The 25,204-nt window shown below is 44.6% G+C and overlaps 1 protein-coding gene across 1 annotated transcript in view; it reads left to right on the top strand.

Annotated features, from left to right (window-relative positions):
• Positions 1-7,981: 7,981 nt before the first annotated feature.
• Positions 7,982-25,204, top strand: part of LOC141110693 (DNA-directed RNA polymerases I, II, and III subunit RPABC5-like) — a 61,474-nt gene continuing 44,251 nt past the window's right edge. The window contains exon 1 of the mRNA XM_073602194.1: positions 7,982-8,107. The gene's annotated coding sequence lies outside the window, so the exon portion shown is untranslated. The remainder of the gene's footprint in view (positions 8,108-25,204) is intronic.

The following is a 25,204-nucleotide window of genomic DNA, read 5'->3' as shown; positions in this document are numbered from 1 at the left end:
GATTAAAACCACCGCAAAGCGCCTCTGCAGAGGCGCTTTGCCGGCGGTATAGCCGCGCCGTCCCAGTGATTTCAATGGGCAGGAGCGGTGAAGGAGCGGTATACACTCCGCTCCTTCACCGCTCAGAAGATGCTGCTGGCAGGACTTTTTCTCCTGTCCTGCCAGCGCACCGCTCCAGTGTGAAAGCCCTCGGGGCTTTCACACTGGAATTAAAGCAGCGGCACTTTCGGGTCGGTTTGCAGGCGCTATTATTAGCGCAATAGCGCCTGCAAACCGCCCCAGTGTGAAAGGACCCTAATGGTGCGCACCCACTGGCGAGCAGGTGACACGGGATCCCCCAGGGCGTGGAATCTAAGGGCCAGCTGGTATTCTGCCAGGGACCCCCTCACGGGAGTTTGGACTTAGCTGCGTGCTGTCCCCTGATCATGACCCCCAGGTTCTCCCTGCTCGCGAGGAGAGTATCCGAAGACACAGTGCAGGCACAGATGGATGGATGGAGCAAACGGGGAGCCGGATAACGAGCCAAGGTCAGGGCGGGCAGCCGACAAACGAAATCAGGAGAACTAGCCGAGTGGGAACACAATAGATCAGTCCATGAGAAGTCAGCTAAAGAATGATTGCACAGAAGGGGCTCGGGAACAAGTGTTGCTCAAGCAACCAGAAACTGGTTTGAGTGGAATTTAAATAGGGAGACACATGGGGTTGGACAAGAAGTAGCAAGAAGGGAGGTATATTAACCATCAGGTGAAGCCGGCGACACCCATAGCTGCTATAAGTCAGTGCAGCAAGAGCAGAGCACAAGCTTGTGGAACCACAGGTGCCAGCAGACCATACAGCAGCAAAAGGTAAAAAAAAGTATGCAATCAGTCAGACACGGATCCGCTCCGCAGCGGATCTGTGACAGTACCCGCCCTCCTGCTTACAAGGTCCCCCCACATGTCTAGGGGCTGGCTTGGAGGGAAATTTCCAATGAAAATTGGTCACCAAGCATGCATAGTTGCCAACTATGTCGTATAATAATTAGGGGGTGGGGCATTGGTTCGAAGGCGTGCCATAGTGGGGAAAGGAAAATGCGAGGTGCGAAGCACGCTGCGGCGAAAAATGGGCAGGGTTTAAGCGAAATATTGGGCGTGGCTCAAAGGGGTGTGATTAGAATCTGAGATGAACGAGGGATGGAGGGATAAAGAGAGGGAGAGAGGGAAAGGGAGAGAGAGAGAGGTGGAGGGACAGTAGGCCCAGATCCTACACCACAATAGAAATATGTGTATTCCAGAAAGATTAACAATCAGCAGATAAAGATACTCCAAACACCTGTTGTTAGAGCTTCAATCATCCCGGCACAATGGTTGTTATTGTGTCAGGATGATTGAAGTGCATTATTTCTATTATTACATTGTAATATAAAATGAAATCATTCAACTCACCATAATGCAGAATCAGTGGGAGCCCTGAGTGTGTCACTTGCCAGTTCGCCTGCCACCAGATGCCATCAGGTGCCCCCAGCGGAGTTCCCCCTTACATCAGGTGCCCCCAGCAGAGTCCATTCTTACATCAGGTGCCCCCAGCGGAGTCCTTCCTTACATCGGGTGCCCCCAGCAGAGTCCGTCCTAACATCAGGTGCCCCCCAGCGGAGTCCGTGCTTACATCAGGTGCCCCCAGCAGAGTCTGTCCTTACATCAGGTGCCCCCAGCGGAGTCCGTTCTTACATCAGGTGCCCCCAGCGGAGTCCGTTCTTACATCAGGTGCCCCCAGCGGAGTCCGTCCTTACATCAGGTGCTCCCAGCAAAGTCTGTCCTTACATCAATGTCCCCAGCAGCGGAGCCCCACTTTACATCAGGTGCCCCCAGCAGAGCCCCTCCTTACATCAGTGTCCCCAGCAGCGGAGCCCCACTTTACATCAGGTGCCCCCAGCAGAGCCCCTCCTTACATCAGTGTCCCCAGCAGCGAAGCCCCACTTTACATCAGGTGCCCCCAGCAGAGCCCCTCCTTACATCAGTGTCCCCAGCAGCAGGGGCCCCTCCTTACATCTGGTATCCCCAGCAGCGGAGCCCTCCTTACATCAGTGTTCCCAGCAGCGGAGCCCCTCCTTACATCAGTGTCCCCAGCAGTTGAGCCCCTCCTTACATCTGGTGTCCCCGGCAGCGGAGCCCCTCCTTACATCTGGTGTCCCCAGCTGCGGAGCCCCTCCTTACATATGGTGTCCCCAGCAGCGGAGCCCCTCCTTAAATCAGTGTCCCCAGCTGCGCAGCGAAGCCCTCCTTCCTGTGTCTGTCCCCAGCAGCGGCAGCTACAGTTTCTGGCTTTCTCATGTGTGCAGTGGAGAGGGGAGGTGCCTCCCATCGAAGCGGCTTCAGTGTACAAGAGAATTGTCTACTTGTACACTGAAGAGAGAAGCGGATTGGCTGCCCCTCACCTCTCCACTGAACACACAGGGAAATAGACCTCGCGGTGGCGGCCTTCCTTTTGTAGCCTGCCAGCTGTTTTTGCCTAAAACATTCCCGAATTTCCAGCAAAATCCCGGGAATTTAATCGGGAAGACCTCTCCTCTGGGCTGTAGCTCTTCCAATCAGATAGAGTAACCTCCGCATGGAGTATTTGGAGTCCAATATTTCTTTAATCCCATACTGATCCATAGTATCTGCAACAGGAGCGGGGTGAGAAAGGGGCGAGAGAAGCGATTGAGGCTCAGTGGCCTGAGCAGGGAGTCATGGAAGGCATTGGGGATCCTGAGATGAGAGGGCAGGCGGAGCTTGAAAGCAACTGGATTGATCTGATGGAGAATTGGAAAGGGACCAATGAAGCGAGGGGCAAATTTCATTGAGGGCACCCGGAGTCCGATGTGCTTGGTAGAGAGCCAAACTCTCTAGGACTTAGGACCAGGACGACGATGACGATCTGTTGCCGTTTTATGCCTGGAAGCAGTCTGATAAAGATTCTTAGAAACCTCTATCCAAATTGAGTTGAGGGTCCTTTGGGTTTCAGCTGCTGCTGGTAGGAGAGAAGAGATAGGAACAGGAAAGGGAACGGATGGATGCTGACTGTAAACAGTGAAGAAGGGAGATTTTCCAGTACTGGCATTGGAGTGGTGGTTTAAGGCAAACTCTGCCCAGTGCAAAAGGTCCTCCCAGTCATCTTGGTGGACTGAGATGAAGGCACAGAGATAACATTCTACATTTTGATTGACACATTCTGTTTGCCCATTGGTCTGGCGATGAAAGGCAGATGAAAAATCCAATTTAATCCCAAAGAAGCTGGCCAAGGCTCTCCAAAACCGAGCTGTAAATTGAACTTCCCTGTGGAAGACAATGTGTGAAGGCATCCCATGGAGACAAAATATCTCCTTGATGAAAGTCATGGCAAGACTGATAGCGGTAGGTAGACCTGGGAGAGGAATCAAGTGACACATTTTGGAGAACCGATCCACCACTACCCAGATGTCTTTAGAACCTGCTGAGGGGGGCAGATCTGAGATAAAATCGGTGGAAATACAACACCAAGGTATATCGGCAACTGGTAAGGGTAGAAGCAGCCCAGCTGGGGTTGACGTGGAAGACTTGGATAGTACACAAACTGTACAAGCTTGAACGTACTCTTTGACGTCCTTACGAAGAGCGGGCCACCAGTAGTGGCGCTGAAGAAGGTCACAGGTACAATGTATACCAGGATGTCCAGAAAACTCGGAGTCATGTGCCCATGCAAGGAGTTTGGGACAAAGTGTGGGCACCACAAATGTTTTACCTGGAGGAAGCTGTGTAGGCAGGAGCTGAGTAGTGGCTAGAATTTGGTGCAAAGGAATGATGGGGCCAGGATCTAGGCAATTCTCAGAATCGTTGACATCGAACGACCTAGACAAGGCATCGGCATGAACATTTTTGGCACCAGGATGAAAGATAACCTTGAAGTTGAACTGGGCGAAAAAGATAGCCCAGCGAGCTTGTCGTGGGTTCAAGCGTTTTGCAGACTGTAAATTTTGCAGATTTTTATGATCAGTATAGATAGTGGGGAGCCCTCTAGTAGAGGTTGCCATTCTTGAAGAACTAGTTTAATAGTCAGTAGCTCACGGTCCCCAATGGTATAGTTCTTTTCTGCATCCGAAAACGTCTTGGAAAAGAATGTGCAAGGCTGAGACTTGCCCTTCTGAGCTTGCAGTAGGACGGCACCGTCTCCTACTGAGGAGGCATCAACCTCCATAGAAAAAGGTTGTCCGGACATAGGGTAATTGGGGCAGAGGGGAAGGCTGCCTTGAGTTTGTTGGCATGGCATTGACACCCTTACGGATAAGAGATGTAATAGGTGCCACCAAACTGCAAAAGTTCTGAATGAATTGGCGATAATAATTGGTCTAGCCCAAAAAGCGTTGGGTGGCTTTAAGACCAGAGGGCTGAGGCCACTCAGAGATGGCCCGAAGTTTGACTGGATCCATGAGGAGGCCCTGATATGTGATTATGTAGCCCAAGAATGGAACTTGTGTTTGTTCAAATAGGCACTTCAACTTAGCATAGAGACAATTGACTCGCAGTCGCTGCAGCACAGCTTTCACATAGAGACGATGGGTATGCAAGTCTGGAGAGAAAAGAAGAATATCATCCAGATATACAATGACAGACATACAAAGGGTCATGGAAGATTTCATTAACCAAGTTTTGAAAGACCGCTGGGGCATTACATAGGCCAAAGGGCATCACAAGATATTCATAATGGCCGTCCCTGGTGTTAAAGTCAGTCTTCCACTCGCCTCCTTCACGGATTCTTATTAAAATTGTAGACCCCTCTAAGTTCCAATTTAGTGAAAACATGAGAACCCACAGTCTGTCAAAGAGTTCTGAAATTAAAGGGAGAGGGTATCGGTTCTTCACGGTGCAGGTAGAGGGTAGACTCGGCTTCGGGGAGGAGAGGTTCCTGGTAACAGATCAAGGGAGCAGTCAATCTCTGTGAGGAGGAAGGCGATCAGCGGAATCTTTGCAAAAAACATCATGGAAGGACTGATATTGGGAAGGCAAAATGGGAGTTGTGGAGGTTTCAGCCAGAGGGACGGAAAGAGGTGGAAGTACCCTGGACACACATCATTCATGACACTAAGGCCCCCAAGCCAATACTTGTCCAGAGTTCCAATCTAGATGCAGTGAGTATTTCTGCAACCATGGGAAGCCCAGAATGATGGCACTGGAAGATTTAGGCAGAATTAGGAACAAAATTTCCTTATCATGCAAAACCCCAATGTGTAACGCAATAGGAGGGGTTTTAAACCGGATGGGGCCAATTGGCAAGAAAGAGCCATCTACTGCGGTCACAGAGGGGTATAGTCAGGGCAACAAAAGAAATGCCCAACTCCGAGGCCAAAGATTGCTCAATGAAATTCCCGGCTGCTCCAGAGTCCACATATACAGAGAGTTGATAAGCATTTTGAGCTCAATGGATAGACACGGGTAGGGTGAAACGAGGGAAGCTGACAGAATTAAAGGATCAATCTAGATCACCTTCCTCAGAGTGACCTAGACCCTGAAGTTTCCTGGACGAACTGGACAGGAGTTCAAAACATGTCCTTTGCTGCCACAGTAAAGGCAAAAGCCCAAACCCATGCGACAGGTGTGTTCCTCTGCAGTGAGGCGAGTTCACCCAAGCTGCATAGGTTTTTGCAAGGTTTGAGAGGTTGGGGACAGAGAGAGTTCCATACGTTTTTGGAAAACCTGTGGAGGACGGCCAGAAGGAGGACGATTAGATCTGGATCTTTCCAGGGCCTGCTCCTGGAAGCGAATGTTTATTTAAATGCTCAATGCAATCAAATCATCAAGCGTGGCAGGAATGGTGCGTCCAGCGAGTTCATCCTTTACACGCTCAGATAGGTCCTCCCAGAAGGTAGCAGTAAGAGCCTCATTATTCCAAGTGAGTTCAGTAGCCAGCCTACATAAATTGAACTGCGTATTGGCCAACTGTCATTCCTTGCTGATGAAGATGAAGGAGGGCCCGATGAGCAGAAGACGCTCTGCCGGGTTCATGGAAAGTTTTCCGGAATACATCCAAAAATGTCTGGAGGTTGGAGGTGATAGGATCGTGTCATTCCCAGAGTGGGGAGGCCCAAACTAGGGCATCACCAGAAAGGAGGGAAATTATATATGCCACTTTGGTGCAATCTGTTGGAAAATGGTGGCTGGAAAGTTCAAAGTGGATGGAACCCTGATTAATGAAGCCACGACAAGCCTAAAGCCTCGTACACAGGCTTTGATTTTGGGACGACAGAACATCCGATTTTTGTGGCATGCTAGTCTCATGTCGAAAGTGAAGAGGTTACTAACAATACGAGAATTTTCGTTTGACAGAATACAAAATCAGAAGTGACATAACGTGTTGAAAAGTTTTGTATGTATTCTTTCATTTCTGAGCATGCGTAGTCTTGCTCTTATGATTTTTTTCTTACAAAAACCACACTAATGAAACGAAAATCAGACGTCGAGTTCAATTCCGACAAAAATTTTATAGTCTGCACATCCAGCTTTTGTCAGACGAAAAAGTGAAATTGGCTGTCGAAAGCACAGTACTAACGGTAAGATTTGCAGGAGGATCGGTCATCGCAACACAATTGACGTCTGAAAATCAAAGCGTGTGTACGGGCCTTAAGACTCCATACACACTATACAACTTTTGTTGTCTGATTTCCTTTAGATTTACCAAAACCATGTAGTGCAAGGGCCTGCCTGATTGCATGCAAATTGAAACTCTTAAGGTTTGACCTCATATTATATGGTTTTGGGAAGTCTGAAGTAAAAAAAAAACAGAAAATTTTATAGTGTATATCCAGCTTTAGGGTCACCAGAAAAACGAGGTGGTGGTGGCAAACGGAGGCAGGAATTGCCAGGTGTTGCAGGTAATGCAGGAGCCGATGAAGCAGAAGCAGGGGTTATAGAAGGCAAGGTTACAGCGGCTTGCAGACGATCCAGGCGGGAGGTAAGATCCTGTAGAAACAGCATTATTTGCTCTTGATTTGCTTGCTGGGAGTTAAGTCTCTGAGCTAGGTGGTGCATTTGGTCTTTGGCCGATGACGGACTCTCCGAGGAGCTCATGGCTTGAGCAAACTGTTACGGTGCTAATGGTGTGCGCCCACAGGCGAGCAGGTGACACGGGATCCCCCAGGGCGTGTAATCTAAGGGCAAGCTGGTTTTTCTGCCAGGGACCCCCTCACTGGAGTTTGGACTTAGCTGCGTGCTGACCCCAGGTTCTCCCTGCTCATGAGGAGAGCACCCAAAGAGACAGTGCAGGCACGGATGGATGGAACAAAGGGAGAGCCAGATAACGAGCCATGGTTAGAGCAGGCAGCCGACAAACTAAATCAGGAGAACTAGCGAAGACAGTACACAAGAGATCAGTCCATGAGAAGTAAGGTTAGGAATGCTTGCACAGAAGGGGCTCAGGAACAAGTGTTTTTCAAGCAACCAGAAACTGGTCTGAGTGGAATTTAAAGTGAAACTAAAAGGTTCCTTTTTTAAATAACAAACATGTCATACTTACCTCCACTGTGCAGCTCATTTTGCACAGAGTGGCCCCGAACCTGCTCTTCTGGGGTCCCTCGGCGGCTCTCTCGGCTCCTCCCAGCATTAGATAACCCCCTGGGAGAAGCGATCTCCCGGGGGATTACCTTGCGGGCGCGCTCCCGAGTCCAGCATTCGGCGTCCATAGACACCGAATGCAGGACTCACCCCCCCCCCCCGGTGGCCGCGTCATTGGATTTGATTGACAGCAGCGGGAGCCAATGGCTGCGCTGCTATCAATCTATCCAATCAACAGCCGGGAACCCCCTAGCCAAGAGATGGAGCGTCCCCGTGGGACAAGTTTGAGGGTTCAGGTAAGTAAAACGGGGGGCTGGGGGGGGCGGTCACTTCCAGGTGTTTTTTCACCTTAATGCATAGGATACATTAAGGTGAAAAAACACTTACCTTTACAACCCCTTTAAATAAGGAGACACATGGGAGGCTGGACAGGAAGTAACAAGAAGGGGGAGGTATATTAACCATCAGGTGAAGCCAGCGACACCCAAAGCTGCTAAGTCAGTGCAGCAAGAGCAGAGCACAAGCTTGTGGAACCACAGGTGCCAGCAGACCTATAGCAGCAAAAGGTAAAAAACATATGTAACTAGTCAGACACAGATCAGCTCCACAGCTGATCTGTGACAGTATCATCTAGGTTTGAATAGGCTGTAACCCATAACACTGTTTTGTGATGTGCTGCATCAGAAAATTATAGTGCATATCCAGTTTTCAGTGTGTTGGCAACCTATTCAAATGAATGGGCTACCATAGACTGCATTCACACTTGTGCAATGCAGGAAGGCTACCAAAATCACATATTTTTTTTTCCCAATCATACTTTGGTGCCATTGTCTGTTAAAAGCACCCCAAAGCATCTTGCCAAACTACATGAGAAATCATGTGGCACAATGAATAGGAACATGAATGTGATTTAGATGCATTTTAGCAAATTGGTTGCCCTACCACAGTACACAATACCGTGTGTAAAAACATGCAGCAACTTGCACGCGCTGACACCTTGCACAAGTATGAACCCAGCTTTAAACCTTTTAGCTGCCAAAGCTGTTTTTGTGGGGTTTTTTTTGCACACATGTTAAAAAAAATCATTTTAGGTCTGAAGCTTACGCAAAACCCCTAAATGTTATACATTTTCTGAAAGCAGACACCCTTGAGAATAAAATAGTGGTAGTTCCAATCTGCCAATGCAAAGGTCTAGGAAACGCAAAATTTCAGTAAAAAATACGCTAAAGGGAATTTTGGAGCAAACCAACGCAATAAACTACCCAGATTTTTGGTAAAATATAAAAGACGAGGTTGCACCGAGTAAATAGATACTCAACATTTCAAACTTGTGTGCATCCATGAAATGGCAATAAACTTCAGTACCCTATATATTCTATAGACGATGCTTCAAAAGCCCCCTATAGGTATCAGTTTAATGTTACGGAGGAGGTCTTTTGTTAGAATTATTGCTCTCACTCCGTTGTGCGCAGCGATATGTAACATGTGTATCGCAATCAATGTTTTCACGCATAGGCGTCCCCGGCGCATGATATTACGTTTGTACGTGTGTATATGTGGGGTGGGGGCCCTCAACCTTTTTTGGGGGGGATGGAGGGGGGGATTTTATTTGCTTGGGTGTAACTTTATTTTTTTGCAAAGTAATTTTTTTTTTCTTACTTACCTTTTATTCTTCATCACATGCATTGCACACTTATTTTTAACAGTAAACTGAGCTTATATAGTAAAATAAAGTATTTAAAAATCCGTCTGACTGTTTATGTTGAATTTTAAAAGCAGCGGCAAACCTGCTGATCTCACAGGTTTGCTAATCTGACAGAACACCACTGCGTTGAAAAATCAACATAAAAACAGTCTGAAGGATTTGAAAATACTGAATTTCACTACATAAGCTCAGTTTACTGGTAAAAATAAGTGTAAAATGCAAGACGGGTGTAACAAGATGTCCGCTTATTTATTTATTTTATTTATTTCAGGTACTTATATAGCGTCGTCAATTTACGCAGCGCTTTACATATACATTGTACATTCATATCAGTCCCTACCCTCAAGGAGCTTACAATCTAAGGTCCCTAACTCACATTCATACATAGCTTGCCACCTTCTCAGGCTGTATCCTTATTGTGGTCGATTGTGGGGTGTAGCAAGATGGCGGCGACGGAACCATCACTTCCTTTACAAATTCTGACGGGTCGCCTAATCTGACTTAACACCGGCTAAGCTAGCCGGGGACACATTCTGACCCTGAAGTGACATCATAGAGTTTGCTTTCAGGGTTTCAACAATGAGAGGAGAGCGACCATGTGTCTGCTCTTCTCCTTCCCCTCCAGCCGCCGGCATCCGCCATGTCGCTCCTGGGCCGGCAGATAGGCAAGCAAAGCCCGGACAGCATGGCGGGGCGAGGTGACGCACTGGTACCAGGGTGTGTGTGAGCAATCAAGCGTCTGCTTTCACCTGACAAGCAGGAGTCTGCCTGTCAGTTCCACACATAATCTCGGTGGCTGCAGCCATTGGATTGTGTGTGAAATCCCCCCCCCACCTGTTCGCTGTCAGGTCTGTAAGGGTGTATAGACCTGGCAGCGGAAAGGTTAAAACTGAACCTGAGGATATTACAAAGGTACCACTACAGTGGGGTTCTTTCTGCACTGCAAGGACTAAATGCTTATTTTTCTCTAGGATATCACTAAAAAGCGGTATTAAACCCAAAACCAAAAAATTGTAATATATTGCAGCTTGCCAATCAGATGTGGTGGCTGCATCAGTTTTCTCTTCTTTGGCTTTTTTCTCTGTTTTCATCTGGTGATCCGCCCAGAAACACGCCTCCTGTATTAGTGAGACACAACTCTGGAGGAATGAACACAGGAGGAACAGCAGCATTGTCAATCTGGGGGGAGGGGTGTTAAATGTATTAGCAGTTTTAGGAAAGCCATAGATGATGTGATTTTCTTTTCGATCCATCTATGGCTGGCTTAAGAACCACTAACTAATTGAAGCCAATCTCCAGTTCTCACTTCATAATCAGTTACAGCAAACCGTTTTTTTTTTTTTTTCCTTTCGGGATAAAGGTTTTACATGAATAAATAAAAACTGATCATTTTATTCACCCCTGCCAGTGTTAAGTGGTTTGTCTCATCCATGTAAACCGATGCATTCTGCGGGGGAGTTTGTGCTGTGGAAAACAGATGTGTTGGCTGGATCACCAGATAAGACAGAAGAAAAAAAGTCTAAAAAAGAAAATTAATGCAGCCATCCCATCTAAGAATTGGTAAGCTGCAATATGTTTGCTTTTGGGTCTTGCCGTATCCTACAATCCCCTGGCAAATGACACTTTTGTCATCCCCTTGATGCTCTGGGTTGCTGGCAAACCCTTGGCATCCTCTTTTACAATGGAGGCTTGGACCTGCATTGTGTGTGATGATGTCAGAGTGCCTGTGACCAATGGACCACCAAAGAGAAGTGGCTTTGTGTACCAGGTGCGCAGAGGGGAGGAAGCCTGCAAGAGAGAGAAATAAGGCAAGTAAAAATGCCCATTTCTGTTGGCTGAATAAATACTGTATAGTATATAAGGTAGCACAGTGGTAGACTTATGCCACGTACACACGATCGGACTTTACGGCATACTTGGTCCGGCGTACCGGATTTTGTCGGACAATTCAATCGTGTGTGGGCTCCAGCGGACTTTGTTTTCTCAAAAGTTTGACAGACTTAGATTTGAAACATGTTTCAAATCTATCCGACGGACTCGAGTCCGGCCGAAAAGTCCGCTCGTCTGTATGCTAGTCCGACGGACAAAAACCCACGCTAGGGCAGCTATTGGCTATGAACTTCCTTGTTTTAGTCTGGTCGTAAGTCATCATGTACGAATCTGTCGGTCTTTGGTTGATCGTGTGTAGGCAAGTCCGTTCATTCGGAAGGTCCTTCGTAAAGTCCGCCGGACAAAGTATGCCGTAAAGTCCGCTCGTGTGTACGCGGCATAAGTGTTACTAAACCCAGGACCCTGCATTCACTATATCTGGTCTCCCACAGTACACAGAACATGGAAATGCAATTATTTTAGTAAATATAAACTGTTAAATACTTGTTCTCATCAGCAGTATATAGCACTCTTGTGACTTCTATCTAGTGTCTGGTTAAAGCTGGTAGGAGAAGCTTTCCTTCTCCTCTGACTGTCCTATGAGGCTGCATGACCCCTGAGTGCTGATTGGCAATGTGTCGATCATGTGCACCCTCCCAAAAAAAAGGAAAAAACTCTCTAGCAGATCACAGCAAACTGAGCATGTGCAGAGTGCCCCTAAGGCTCTGTACTGTCAGGAGATGGATTGGGAACAGTAAAAGGGGAGGATCAGAGAAGACTGGATCAAACAGCCTTTTTACACAGTGTGGGAGATTAACCCCTTTGGTTTCACAGTGAGTATAACAAGCATGCTTTACTGCATATACAGGCTGATTTGACTGTTGTGGGTTTAGTAACACTTTAAATGCTGAGTTGCCACTTATGTGTACACCTGGAATCCCTATTTTGTGCTCAGAGCACTCTTACCAATTGTGTGTGTCCGCACTGTGACCTCACTGTTACTAACAGATTCCAGTAACAGCTTATGATTGGTAGGCTGGGCTCCAATCACATGGCCACTGTGACAGTCATATGATCAGGAAGCCTCGTTGTTAGGCTCCCCTTGAAGGGGTGTCTCCTACCGGCACAGAGGGGTTAATAGTACTCTGGACAAAAATTTGCATGTAACCCTTGCAATTCAGGGGGGAGCTCCAGTGTAGGGGTTTCTATTTTACTCAAAGTTCAGCTTTAATGCAACGCATGGTGACCCCCATCTGTGTACTTGATGAGCCGCTCTAAGTGGCTTTCAGTCTGTTCCACTTACTCACTACACTTAGGTGCCGGTGTCTATGGTGTCCACCTAAGCCTCATATACAAAGTGTAGTAGAAAGATTCTGCACTCCTTAACAGCCTGTGTACTGAATTGGGATAGAAAGTGGCCACAACCTAGACTCCTCCCAGGTCACGCCTACTGATGCGTTTCGCCCTGCCCACAGGGCTTAGTCATAGAGATATGACCAACCCCTGTGGGTGGGGTGAAATGTGTCAGGGGATGTGGCCTGTGAGGGACCTAGGCTGAGGCCACTTTCTATCTTGATTCCGTATATGGGCTGTTAAGGAGCGTGGATTCTTTCAACTACATTTTAATGCAATGCGTGTTACCGTACCGCAATACTATGAGTTGACTCTGATCCTTAGGCTATATTCACACTTTTTTACTTTGTGGTAAAGCATGGATATATTTTATGGTTTTTTTTTTTTTTGCGTGTTTGAGATTGTTATATTTTAACCACTTTAAGACCGTGCCTACTTTTCAAACTTGTTTACAAGTTAAAATCTTTTTTTTTTTTTTTTTTTTTGCTAGAAAATTACTTAGAACCCCCAAACTTGTATATTATAATATTTTATTTTTATATATAAAAACACTCTAGAGAATAAAATGGCGCCGAGTAAATTGATACCCAACATGTTGCGCCCGCTCGTGGAATGGCGACAAACTTTTACCCTTCAAAATCTCCATATGCATCATTTAAAAAAATTCTACAGGTAGCGCATTTTGAGGTAGAGAAGTTCTAGGGCTGGAATTATTGCTCTCGCTCTAACGATCGCGGCGATACCTCACATGTGTGATTTGAACACCGTTTTCATATGCGGGCGCTTCTCACGTATGTGTTGGCTTCTGCACACGAGCTCGACGGGGCGCATTTACATTTTTTTAATTTTACCTTTTTATTATACATTTTTTACTGTTCTTTTAAAAAATTGTCAATTTTATTCCTATTACATCCCTTGTAATCGAAAAAAGCATGACAGGACCTCCTTAAATATGAGATCTGAAGTCAAAAAGACCCCAGATCTCATATTTACACTAAAATGCAATAAAAAAAAAAAAAATTAAATGTCATTTGAAAAAAAGTAAAAATAAAGAAATGGTGCTTTAAGAGCTATGGGTGGAAGTGACGTTTTGATGTCGCTTCTGCTCTGCAATGGTATGGAGACGGACGGGGGCCATATTCCCCTCACTCATCTCCATACCTAACAGGGAGAAGGATGCGATCGCCTCCGCCTCTGCCGGCGGCTCCGGTAAGCGGCGGAGGGCACCGGAGCGCAGCGGGAGGGGGCCCCTCTCCCGTCACCGACAAAAGTGATCTTGTGGTGAATCCACCGCAGAGACCACTTTTATCTGAAAGCAGACCGCCCGCTGAAGAAGAGGATACCGGGGTTATGGTAGCTAGCTGCTGCCATAACGATATTCCTCTTCAAACAGCCGATGTATAACGACGGCGGTCGGTCCATAAGTGGTTTAAATATTTTCCAGGTTTCATCCAACTGTAAACAGTGCAAAGTCAAATGATGGTGTCACACATGCCTGATGGATCCTCTATGTAAAATAACAACAAACTGGGCAGTTGGGCTATAAAAAAGTTACTGAAGCACACTAATATCAGCAGTACATCTTAAACTTTATTCCACAAACAAACCCACACGTTTCGGAGGCTCAGACTCTCCCTTCTTCAGGGTTTGGTGGATCAAAGGGAAGTGGTCATGGACTGAAGTAGTGGGAAAGAGAAAAGTGTGTGTGTGTGTGTGTGTGTGTGTGTATATGTATGTGTGTGTGTGTGTGTGTGTGTGTGTGTGTGTGTGTGTGTGTGTGTGTATATATATATATATATATTTGTGCCAGCATCTGATATCGACAGGCATACTATATCCCAAAACTTGATGTTTTTATACATTAACCACTTGCCCTCTGACAGATTTACCCTCTTCATGACCAGGCCATTTTTTGCGATACGGCACTGTTGCTTTATATGAAAGTTGCATGGTCATGCAATGCTGGACCCAAATAAAATGTACGCCCTTTTCCCCCACAAATAGAGCTTTCTTTTGGTGGTATTTGATCAACTCTGCGTGTTTTTTTTTTTTTTTTTGTTTTGTTTTTTGCGCTATAAACAAACAAAAATCGTCAGTTTTGAAAAAGGCAATAATATTTTTTACTTCTATAAAACATCCAATAAAAAATGTACAAAATTGAATTTCTTCATAAATTTAGCCCAATATGTATTCTGTCACATATTTTTGGTAAAAAAATACCCAATAAGCGTATATTGATTGGTTTGCGCAAAAGTTGTAGTGTCTACAAACTAGGGGATATTTTTATTTTATTTTTTTTACTAGTAATGGCGGTGATCAGCAACTTATAGCGGCGCTGCGATATTGCAGAAGACAAATCGGACAGACACTTTTGACACTTTTTGGGGACCAGTGACACTAATACAGTGATCAAAAAATATGCACTGTCACTGTACTAATGACAACTGGCAGGGAAGGGGTTAACATCAGGGGCGATCAAAGGGTTAAATGTGTTCCTAGTCAGTGATTGTGTACTATGGGGGAGGTATTTTTACTAAGGCAAGGCAAAGATCTGTGTCCCTGCTTTGCAAGAACACAGGATCAATGCCTTCCCTCCTCACAGAACGGCAATCTGCCTTGTTTACATTGACAGACCGCTGTTCCGCATGTGTACTAAATTAACGGCGGGTGTCAGTGTACCCACCGCCGGACTCCTGTATGTGATCAGTGGGAGTGGGTCACTGGCGTTCGCCGCCCTGCTGCTGTATATGTACAGTGGGTGGCACGCACCTGGTTAAAGCAGAAGTTTAGGGATGGATATTTTTGTATAGTTACATTAGTCCAGCTTGGACAAGTGTAAATATGTGTGTCCTATACCTATTGGATACCTTTTGCAAGCTGGAAATTACCGTAGAATCACTACTACAGTGATCGCCTCTAGCCTCCAGGTTACTTGCCAGGTGGCTGAAAAAATGCAAAGTGTTCCCAGAATGGCATCCGTGCCAAACGAGTGCCCTCTGGTGTTCAGTAAGCAGCAGGCACTGGACCTGTAAGGCAGCAGCAATCACTGTAATAGGGGTGCCTACTACAGTGATTTCCAGCTTCCAGGGGGATCCCACAGGCATAGGCGTCGCCAGGGGTGGCTATTGAGGATGTAGCCCCGAGTCTCTTGCCGCAGGGTCCCTGCCTAACCAGCGGGTCACAGCTGCGGCAGGCTGCATTAGAGGTGGATGAGAGGAGAGAGACGAGCGGGCGGACGAGCAGAGATGACATCATCTCTCTGCCCTCTCCATGTCACCACTCTTCCGCCCTCACAGCTGGGCCACTTCAATGTGGGAGCAATGTGCGGTGGGGAGCAGAGAGATGACATAATCTCTCACTGCCCGCCACACATCAGCGCTCTTCCGCCCTCACAGAGCGGGCCTCTTCAATGTCAGTGGTGCGGCGGGGAGAAGAGAGATTACATCATCTCACTGCCCGCCCTGCATCTCCACTCTCCCGCCCTCACTAAATGGACCAGTGCTGCCAGCCTGCCACCAATGCAGCAACAATGCACATTTGGTGGCACTGGCTGGCATGGCCAGTGACAATCCACATTAGTTGGCAAGTAACAACCCACATCTAGTGGCAGGTTGACGTAGCAAGTGACAATCTGCTAATGGTGGCAGGTGACTTGGCAAGTGACAGTCTGCAAATGGTGGCAGGCGATGTGGCAAGTGACAATCCGCATAAGGTGGCAGGTGACGTGGCAAGTGACAATCCGCAAATGGTGGCAGGTGATGTGACAAGTGACGTGGCAAGTGACAATCTGCAAATGATGGCAGGTGACGTGGCAATCTGCAAATTGTGGCAGGTTAAGTGGCAAGTGACAATCCACATCTGGTGGCAGGCAACATGGCAAGTGACAACCCACAGATAGTGGCAGGTGACAGTGGCAAGTTAAAAAGCTGCATCTGGTGACAGGCGACGGTGGCAAGTGACAAGCTGCATCTGGTGGTAGGAGATGTGGCAAGTGACACTCCCAGGGCTCCCACTGATTCTGCATTATGGTGAGTTGAACCACTTCATTATATATCAGAATGTAACAATAGAAACAATGCGCTTCAATCACCCTGACACCATATCAACCATGGTGCCATGATGATTGAAATGCCAACACCAGAATTTGTCCGTGAAAAAATTGCTTACCACCGGTGTGGCCCCCCCCCCCCCCCCCACGGGCCTGCAAAAAAGATTCTTGACCGCTGCTATGGGCTCTAGCCCCAGATCTTTTGCAGACCTAGCAACGCCCCTGCCCCCAGGTATAGCACATACATACTTACAATGATCCAAGCTGGACCAATGTAACTATGCAAAAATATCCATACCTAAACTTCAGATTTAGGACTTTGCAGAGCTTTGTTGATTTGGCAGTGCATCTACCTATATTTTTGCAAATGGATGCAACAGATACCTCTGTTTAACGATCAGATAAAATTGTACTGCTGGGTTCCTGTTATATTTTATAAACAGTTATTCTGTATGAACATGTATAGATGTAGAAACTTTTACCAGTAATAGTAGCAGGGCTTATGAAGCAGAAACAAGGTTTATGCCCTCTAGTGGTTAAAAACTGGTAGTATTTTGTATGCAAGAGCTGGCATTTTCTATATATATCAATATAGTTACAGTATAGGAAATGAACACATATATAAATTATTCTATATTTACAGGGTGGCAATGTTATGCCTGTAAAAACATAACATAATAAACAACCGATAGCTGCTCAGGGTCTGGTAGAGCGTAGATCAGTGGGTTACTAAGGCAGGAAATCCACGGTGTCAATAATTGTCACACAAAAAGTCCTCAGGCTAGCCTGGAGCTGCTAACAAATGATCCTGAAACAGAGAACCGGTGAGGATACGAAGTGAGCGATCCCTACCACTACATTTTTTCTGGATGAAGGTGGAAAATCCCTTTAGGCTATAATTAACATGCATATTGTTCAGCATATTGTTGTAAAAAATTACAGGCTTTAGTAGTGGGGTCATATTTAAAGTGATTGTAAACCCACTTTAAAAAAAAAAAAACAAAAAAAACTAAAACTAGCGCCTGCAAGACAAAGGTATAATGAGCTAGTATGCATAACATACTAGCTCATTATGTAATACCTGAGATCGAAGCCCTCGCTGTGGTGCCCGTACACAGCACTGGCCAGCGACATCACTCCTGGGGGTTACTTCCGGGTACCGCGGCTGTGATTGACCGGAGCCGCGATGACGTCACTCCCGCGCATGGGAGCCGTCGGTAACTGCACACTCACTGAAGCAAACGGCACGCTTCAGTGCGCATGTGCCGATGACATCGGCAAATACAGGTGATATCTCCTAAACTGTGCAGGTTTAGGAGATATCCGGGTAGCTACAGGTAAGTCTTATTATAGGCTTACCTGGAGCAAAAAGTGATCTGTAAGGGTTTACAACCACTTTAAAAAATAAAATGTAAAAAATATTGATTTTTTTTGTTTTGTTTTTATTTTAATTGTACAGCATCGCACACAGCGCAATTGTCAGTTAAAGTAATGTAGTGCCGTATTGTAAAAAATGGTCTGGTCATTAAGGGGGTAAATCCTTCCGGGGCTGAAGTGGTTAAGTATTGGATTTGTATGGATTATTTTTGGAGAATAAGGGTATTGTTTATTAATGTCACTTTAATGGATCACTATCTAAAAGTTCAAGCGGTATTAAACCTAAATCCAAAATCACAACGTATGACAGCTTACCAATCCTTAGATGTGCTGGCTGCATTAGTTTTCTTTTTTAGGCTTTTTTCCCTGTTTTCACCTGGTGATTTGTACAGTAGCACACCTCCTGTGCTCCTGTGTTAGAGGGCCCCTACTCTGGATGAAGGAGAACATGAGCCACCATTGGACAGCAGTATTTCAGTCGGGGGGGGGGGGGGTGTAAGATGCACTAGCACATTTAGATACACTAACACATTAAAGCCAAATCCCAGTTAACACTTTATAAGCAGTTTCAGCAAACAGGGTTTTTCCTTTTGGGGTAAAGGTTTTACATAAGCTGATCATTGTAAGCACCCCTGCCAGTGTTACATGGTTTGTCTCATCCCTGTCATAAGCTGCAGTATAATTAACCCCTTTGTGCCGGCCTCTCCCAGCCCTTAAGAGGTTTCAGATGCCAGGGGGTGGGGTTTTTGATCATGTGACCACCGTAATTGGCTGTCACAGCGATCACATGATGGGAAAGCTTTCCCTTACCCACCAGTAACTGTGCCTGTGTCTGCTAATTTTTGGGTTTATTACGATTTTCATTGTTAGATTGGCCCCATCGATTTCAAAGATATGCTTTTCAAATTATTTGAATCTTCCCTGTGAGCTGCTAGGCTTTTACGGCATGCAAATTGTGTGAGTGTGTATGTGTGTGTGTGTGTGTGTGTATGTGTATGTGTGTATATATATATATATATATATATATATATATATATATATATATATATATATACATACACATGTGCAGAACAAAAAAAAATGTTTAGTTTCATTATTTACGGAAATTAGTTTAGCTAATATTGATTGTTCAGTTTTAATTCGTTTAGTTTATTCGTATTCTAATCAATTTGAATTTTCGGAATTCGAATCGATTCCAAAAGTTTTCGAATAGTTTTCCAATTTACGAGAATAGAATAGAAAATATTCTATTCTATATTCTATAAAATTGATCAAATACCACCAAAAGAAAGCTCTATTTGTGGGGAAGAAAGGACACAAATTTCGTTTGTGTACAGCATTGCACGACAGCGCAATTGTCAGTTAAAGTAACGCAGTGCCAAATTGTAAAAAGTGCTCTTGTCAGGAAGGGGGTAAAATCTTCCAGGGCTGAAGTGGTTAATTCTCTACTCCAATTTTAGATCTTTAGTAAACTGTAGTTCTTATGTTTTTTCAATTTGCGCCCAACAATCATAATATACTGTATATAAAAGACAGGTGTTGCCCATTAGAAGTAGTTTGGTTTTTGTTGGAGTATCTCTTTAAGTTGCAGTTAGAAGGAAGGAGGTGCCCCATAATGGTTTGTTATGGAGTCGGATATTTCGATTTTCTCTTCTGCTTTGTGTCATGTTGAAGTAATTACAGCAACTTTATAACAATGTGGGGATGGGATTAGTGTACCAGCGGTTCATCTGTTCTATGTAATGTACAGCAGGTCTTGTTATGGAGACTGGAGTAACCACAGCAGACGGTAGTAGCATGGAGCACATCCCAAGAGAGGAATGCCTGGCCATCACATGCATGGGTAACATTAGGAGTAATTCTCTGAATTCCAGTTATGGGGCTACTGACTACAGTTCTGTACATTATGTATCTGAAGAATCAATTCATTCAAGTGGGTTTGTGCAATGCAGTGTTTTTTTTTTTTTTTTTTTCCCAAAGTACTAGAACTAAATTTTATTAGGTAAAGCCACTTGTAAGAGTACAGTACATGGAATCCTTAACTGAATGGCATGTAATAAAACAGTGTATCATAAACAATTGTGCTATATATATATATAATTACATTTTATTTAAACCACAGGAGGCAGTTCCAAGGCATTACATTGGTTAATGTATGAGCTACAATACATTCAAATAAATTGCATATGACATTCTCTAAATCATGAAAGCAACTCAAAATATGCATTTCAGTAGAGTAGCATTATATTCTAACATCTAGGAAATTAACCACTAAGTGTGTAATAAGGATCTGCCTGCCTACTTTTTATTTATTTATTTCAGGTACTTGTATAGCGCTGTCAATTTACGCAGCACTTTACAAATATATTGTACATTCACATCAGTCCCTACCCTCAAGGAGCTTACACTCTCTCTAAGGTCCCTAACTCACTTTCATACATACTAGCGACAATTTAGACAGGATCCAATTAACCTACCAGCATGTCTTTGGAGTGTGGGAGGAAACCGGAGTAGCCGGAGGAAACCCACGCAGGCACAGGGAGAACATGCAAAATCCAGGCAGGTAGAGTTGTGGCTGGGATTCCAACCAGCGACCCTTCTTACTGCTTTTCTGTTTACATAGTAAGAAAAGATTAACCTCCCTGGCGGTATTCCCGAGTGTGGCTCGGGGTGAATTTTCAGTACCAAAAGCGGTAACGCTAAGCCACACTCGGGATCGCATCGCAGGATCCAGGCAAAGTTACTTACCTTGTCCCCAGGATCCTGCAATGTCTCCCAGCTGTGTGTGCGAGCCATGTCTCCGCTCGATCTATCAGTGCCGTGCTCTGTTCCCTCCGAGCGTCGTGACGCACGGGTAAGGAGCACAGCACCAAATTCAAAGTTAAAAACACATTACACATACAGTACATTGTAATCTTACAGATTACATAACTGTATCAAATTATTTCACATCCCTTTTGTCCCTAGTGGTCTGTCCAGTGCCCTGCATGCAGTTTTATATTATAAATACTGTTCTTTCTGCCTGGAAACTGGAGATTGTCCATGGCAACCAAAAAGTGTCCCTTTACGTCAAAGCAGTTTTAGACCAGCTAGAAAACAATGATAATAAATTAGAATCACTTGCGGAATTGAGCGATAGTGATTTGTGTGGAAATCCGTCATCAAACACTAAAAGTAATGACATTGACAATTCTGCAACTGAGCAAATTTCAGTGTCTTTGATTTGATTACATTATTAAATAATTTTTATTATCATTATATTCATCATTCTTTATTAGATTATAATTTATGATTGTGTTTCATACTTTATCATACCTGGGCTGTCTACTAGACTCTTGTTTGGACAGATTTAAGTGAATTATTCCTCAGAATTACATGCCTACAATATAAAACGCCAAATTTCCATGCAAAATAAAGCGGTACACACTTTGAGCATCAAAAAATCTGACATAATCATACCGCCAGGGAGGTTAAAGGAGAGAAAATAGAAAAATATAGGAGATTGGAAGAGACCAGAAGCAAGGGGGGGGGGAGGGGGGGTTGTATGTGAATCTTGGGGTAGTTGGGGTAGTGGAGAGGAACAACAACCAAGACAGTTATGCCGTGTACACACGGGCGGACTTTTAGGCATCAAAGGTCCGACGGTCTTTCCGACAAACGGACTTGACTACACACAATCACACCAAAATCCGACTGAGTTGTTGATGACGTACGACCGGACTAAAATAAGGAAGTTGATAGCCAGTAGCCAATACCTGCCCTAGCGTGGGTTTTCGTCCGTCGGACTAGCATACAGACGAGCGGATTTTTCGACCGGACTCGAGTCCGTCGGAAAGATTTAAAACCTGTTCCAAATCTAAAGTCCATCTGTTTTTCGACCGAAAAAGTCCGCTGCAGGTCCGATGAAGCCCACACATGGTCGGATTGTCCGGATTCATCCCGTTGGACCAGTTCGGTCAAAGTCCGCCCGTGTGTATACGGCATTAGTCAAGTTTTTAGGTGTTTATGACCCAAACATAGGTATTCCTTCATCAGAGAGGGCAAACCTGTTCCATAGTCGCCAAAACTTGGAGTGTTTTTTGTTTGTGCTGCGCGTATGAGAACCTCCATCTTATTTATTTCTTCTACTTTGTGTAGTTTTGTTTGTGTATTTGAATATTTTTCTGAATTTCCTTCCAAAAATATTATCTTTGGGCATGTCCAGAATATGTGCATCATCGTTCCTTCCTCCTTTTGAAACCTCCAACAACAGTTGTCTACGACGGGGTAAAAAATTGATGTAACACCTGAGGGGTATGATACCACCTCGTCAGGATTTTGAAATGTTTCCTGCTATTTGGTACAGATGGAAGATTTTAACGAGAATCTAATAATCTTTTGTTGTTGGCTTAGTGTGAACGTGTGCAATTGTCCTTTTTTATACATTAAATACTATTCTCATCTTTTTTCATCTTTTGTTGCATATAAGCATTGCAGAGCTCCAACATCTTTGCAGACACCTCCTGACATACACTTTAGCAACTGCTACACTTCCTTCCTCAGGGCAGGTTTCTTGATGGTGACAACAGGGAGCTGATCTGTGAAATGTGCGTCAGCACAACTCTTAGGGGTTCATTTACTAAAACTGGAGAGTGCAAAATCTGGTGCACATGTGCATAGTAGGCATTCAGCTTCTAAGTTCAGCATGTTCAATTAATCTTTTGCAAAACCTGGGAGCTGATTGGTTTCTGTGCAGAGCTGCACCAGATTTTGCACTCAAGTTTTAGTAAATCAACCCTTTAGGCTCCATTCACACTAGTGCAACTCCAAGTGTGACTTTAAAACGATTTTTGCACTCTCTGGCACTCAAGTTGCAAGAAAGTCGCATTAAAGTAGTGCGGGAACCTTTTCAAAGGTGCTGTGACTTTAAATTACATAGATTGGAATGGGTGCCATTGAAATCAATAGGCTGTGACTTATCATTCGCCTTTGTGTCCAAGTCGCACTAGTGTGAACTGAGCCTTAGTCTCCTAGTAGTGTCCTAGTGTCTACATCAGTGATTTCTAGATTTCAGGGGCTTCAGCGAGGTATGGTATATGCATTGTTAGAGGCCCTACCCCAGAAGCAGCCAGGCACACAGCAACAGTCCATACACTCCAGCTATTTCGATAGTTTAGGTGATGACTTTTTACATTTTATTGGCTTGTAGAACTAGGACTGGTGTTTGGGGTATGGGATACTCTAAAACCTTAGGCATTGTTAGCAGGGGACGCTTCTTGATCAGTGACAGCAGCACAAGTACAGGTAGACTGAAACAGTCTATAGGTTCAGATGGGGACCATTTTAAGTAGGTTTGAGCACAACTAAAGAGACTGGAACAGTCTATAGGTTCATGGCTGGGGATCATGAAATAGGTTTGAGCACAAGTAAAGGTAGACTGGAACAGTCTTTAGGTTCACAGCTGGGAACTATGAAGTAGGTTTCAGCACTTCTAAAGGTAGATTGGAATAGTTTATAGATTCATGGCTGGGGATCATGAAGTAGGATTTGAGCACAAGTAAAGGTAGACTGAAACAGTCTATAGGTTCATGGCTAGGGACCATGATGGAGGCTTTACTCACAGAATCCTGGAACAGGATAAGTCCACCATCTGGCTAGGCCCTGCTCAATATTCTGGCTGGTCATACAAGCCGGACCAATGTAACTATGTAAAAATACTCCACGCCTGGAATTTATCTTTAAAGTTTTCTTGGAAAAATGTTTGCCAAAAGATCTAGCAGCATGCCAGAGCATTTCTTTTGATTGTTGTGTATTGCCCGGAGAGGAGGGGTTGCTTTCGTGTGTCCTCACTGTCACCTGCTGATTAGATGATAATAAAAAAAATAAACAATTTCTATGTTTTTGTTCTAGAATTTTTTTTTTTGTGATCTAGCTTTTTACAAATACCCTTTGAAACTCCTTGATCGCAATGTTTACATTTTTTCAGCAGACAACTTAGTGATGCTAAACTCTGGTTTAAAAAAAAAAAAGAAAAAAAAAAGTATGAATTGACTCAAAAGTCTCATCTATTGCTCTCAACCTTCTCCAAATCTCCAAATTCCTTTTTTTTTGTTTTCTCTGCTGTGATCAAACTTCCTGTTAGAGGGTGGCTATGTTTATTCTCCATGGTCCCACTGTATGTTGGAATGTAGTTTCTTGCTCACTCCTGAGATGGACTATGGGAATTGTAGCATGCATAGAACAGTGCACATGACTGCAAATACCAAGCACTGCTTGTTCCAAACAAATGGAAGTGCGGGGAAGAGGTTTGGGAGCTCATGAAGGACATTATAAGCAGGCAGAAAAACACAGTAACAATTTCATGAATAATAAATTATAGGCCCATAAAATAGTGGGTGTGTATAGATTATTTTTTGAGACCTATGCTGGCCATACACTATACAGAAAATCGGCCGAACCCATTTTCGAAAAACGAACGTTCGACCGTGACCGCAAACGATCGTGCCATCATATAATGACCGATAAATTGTTCAGTGGACATGAATAAATCATTTTTTGTTCGTTTTTTTACATATACCTAGTGCAGACAGTTCGGACGGGAAACACATTAACCTTGCAATTTATCGTACGTTCGGCAGAAATTTACCAAACTTCCCGTTCGTTTTTTTCCCACAAAAACGTCACAAACGATTATCGATTTGTGCCCATTAACTTCTCGAAAAACGAACGAAGTGTCTATACGAACGATTTTTCGGCCGATTTTTCGTATAGTGTATGGCCAGCATAAGGATATCATTTAGTGTCACTTTAACCACAGCAATGTCTCTTCAGCCTTCATTTTGTGGGATTATCAAAAGAAAGCGGATTGATAATGTAATTTTCCACATGCAAGGAGTGTTGCTCAACATGTGCTTTACAGCTACAGAGTGGCTTACACCAGCCTTTCTCAACCAGAGTTCTTCCATGGGTTCCAGTAAACATTTTCTGATTCTCAGGTAAGCAACCATTGCCCTAAAAAAAATATATATATTTATCTATTGTATGTGTAGAAGGAGCATTCTTTCCACTCACCACCAATGTACTGGGGCCCTTATTCAACTGACCACCAATTTTAAAGTCACCCCTCTCCCAATGACAATCAAATTAAGGGGTTCCTCCTCCTCTGGCTTCCAATGGAAGAGGGAACTTCTCCACTGACCATTGGTGTAGGAAGGTACCTCCCCACCAATCATCAATGTAACAGTCCTACAATGACCATCACTGTAAGGGGGCATGGCTTTACTGGCCACCAATATGCCAGGGGGCGTGGCTTTACTGGCCACCAATATGCCA

The sequence above is a fragment of the Aquarana catesbeiana genome, linkage group LG10 (assembly GCF_042186555.1).
Source record: "Aquarana catesbeiana isolate 2022-GZ linkage group LG10, ASM4218655v1, whole genome shotgun sequence".
NCBI classification, from domain to species: Eukaryota; Metazoa; Chordata; class Amphibia; order Anura; family Ranidae; genus Aquarana; species Aquarana catesbeiana.
Note: the sequence above shows the minus strand (reverse complement) of the source record. Positions and strands in the feature narration are given on the sequence as shown.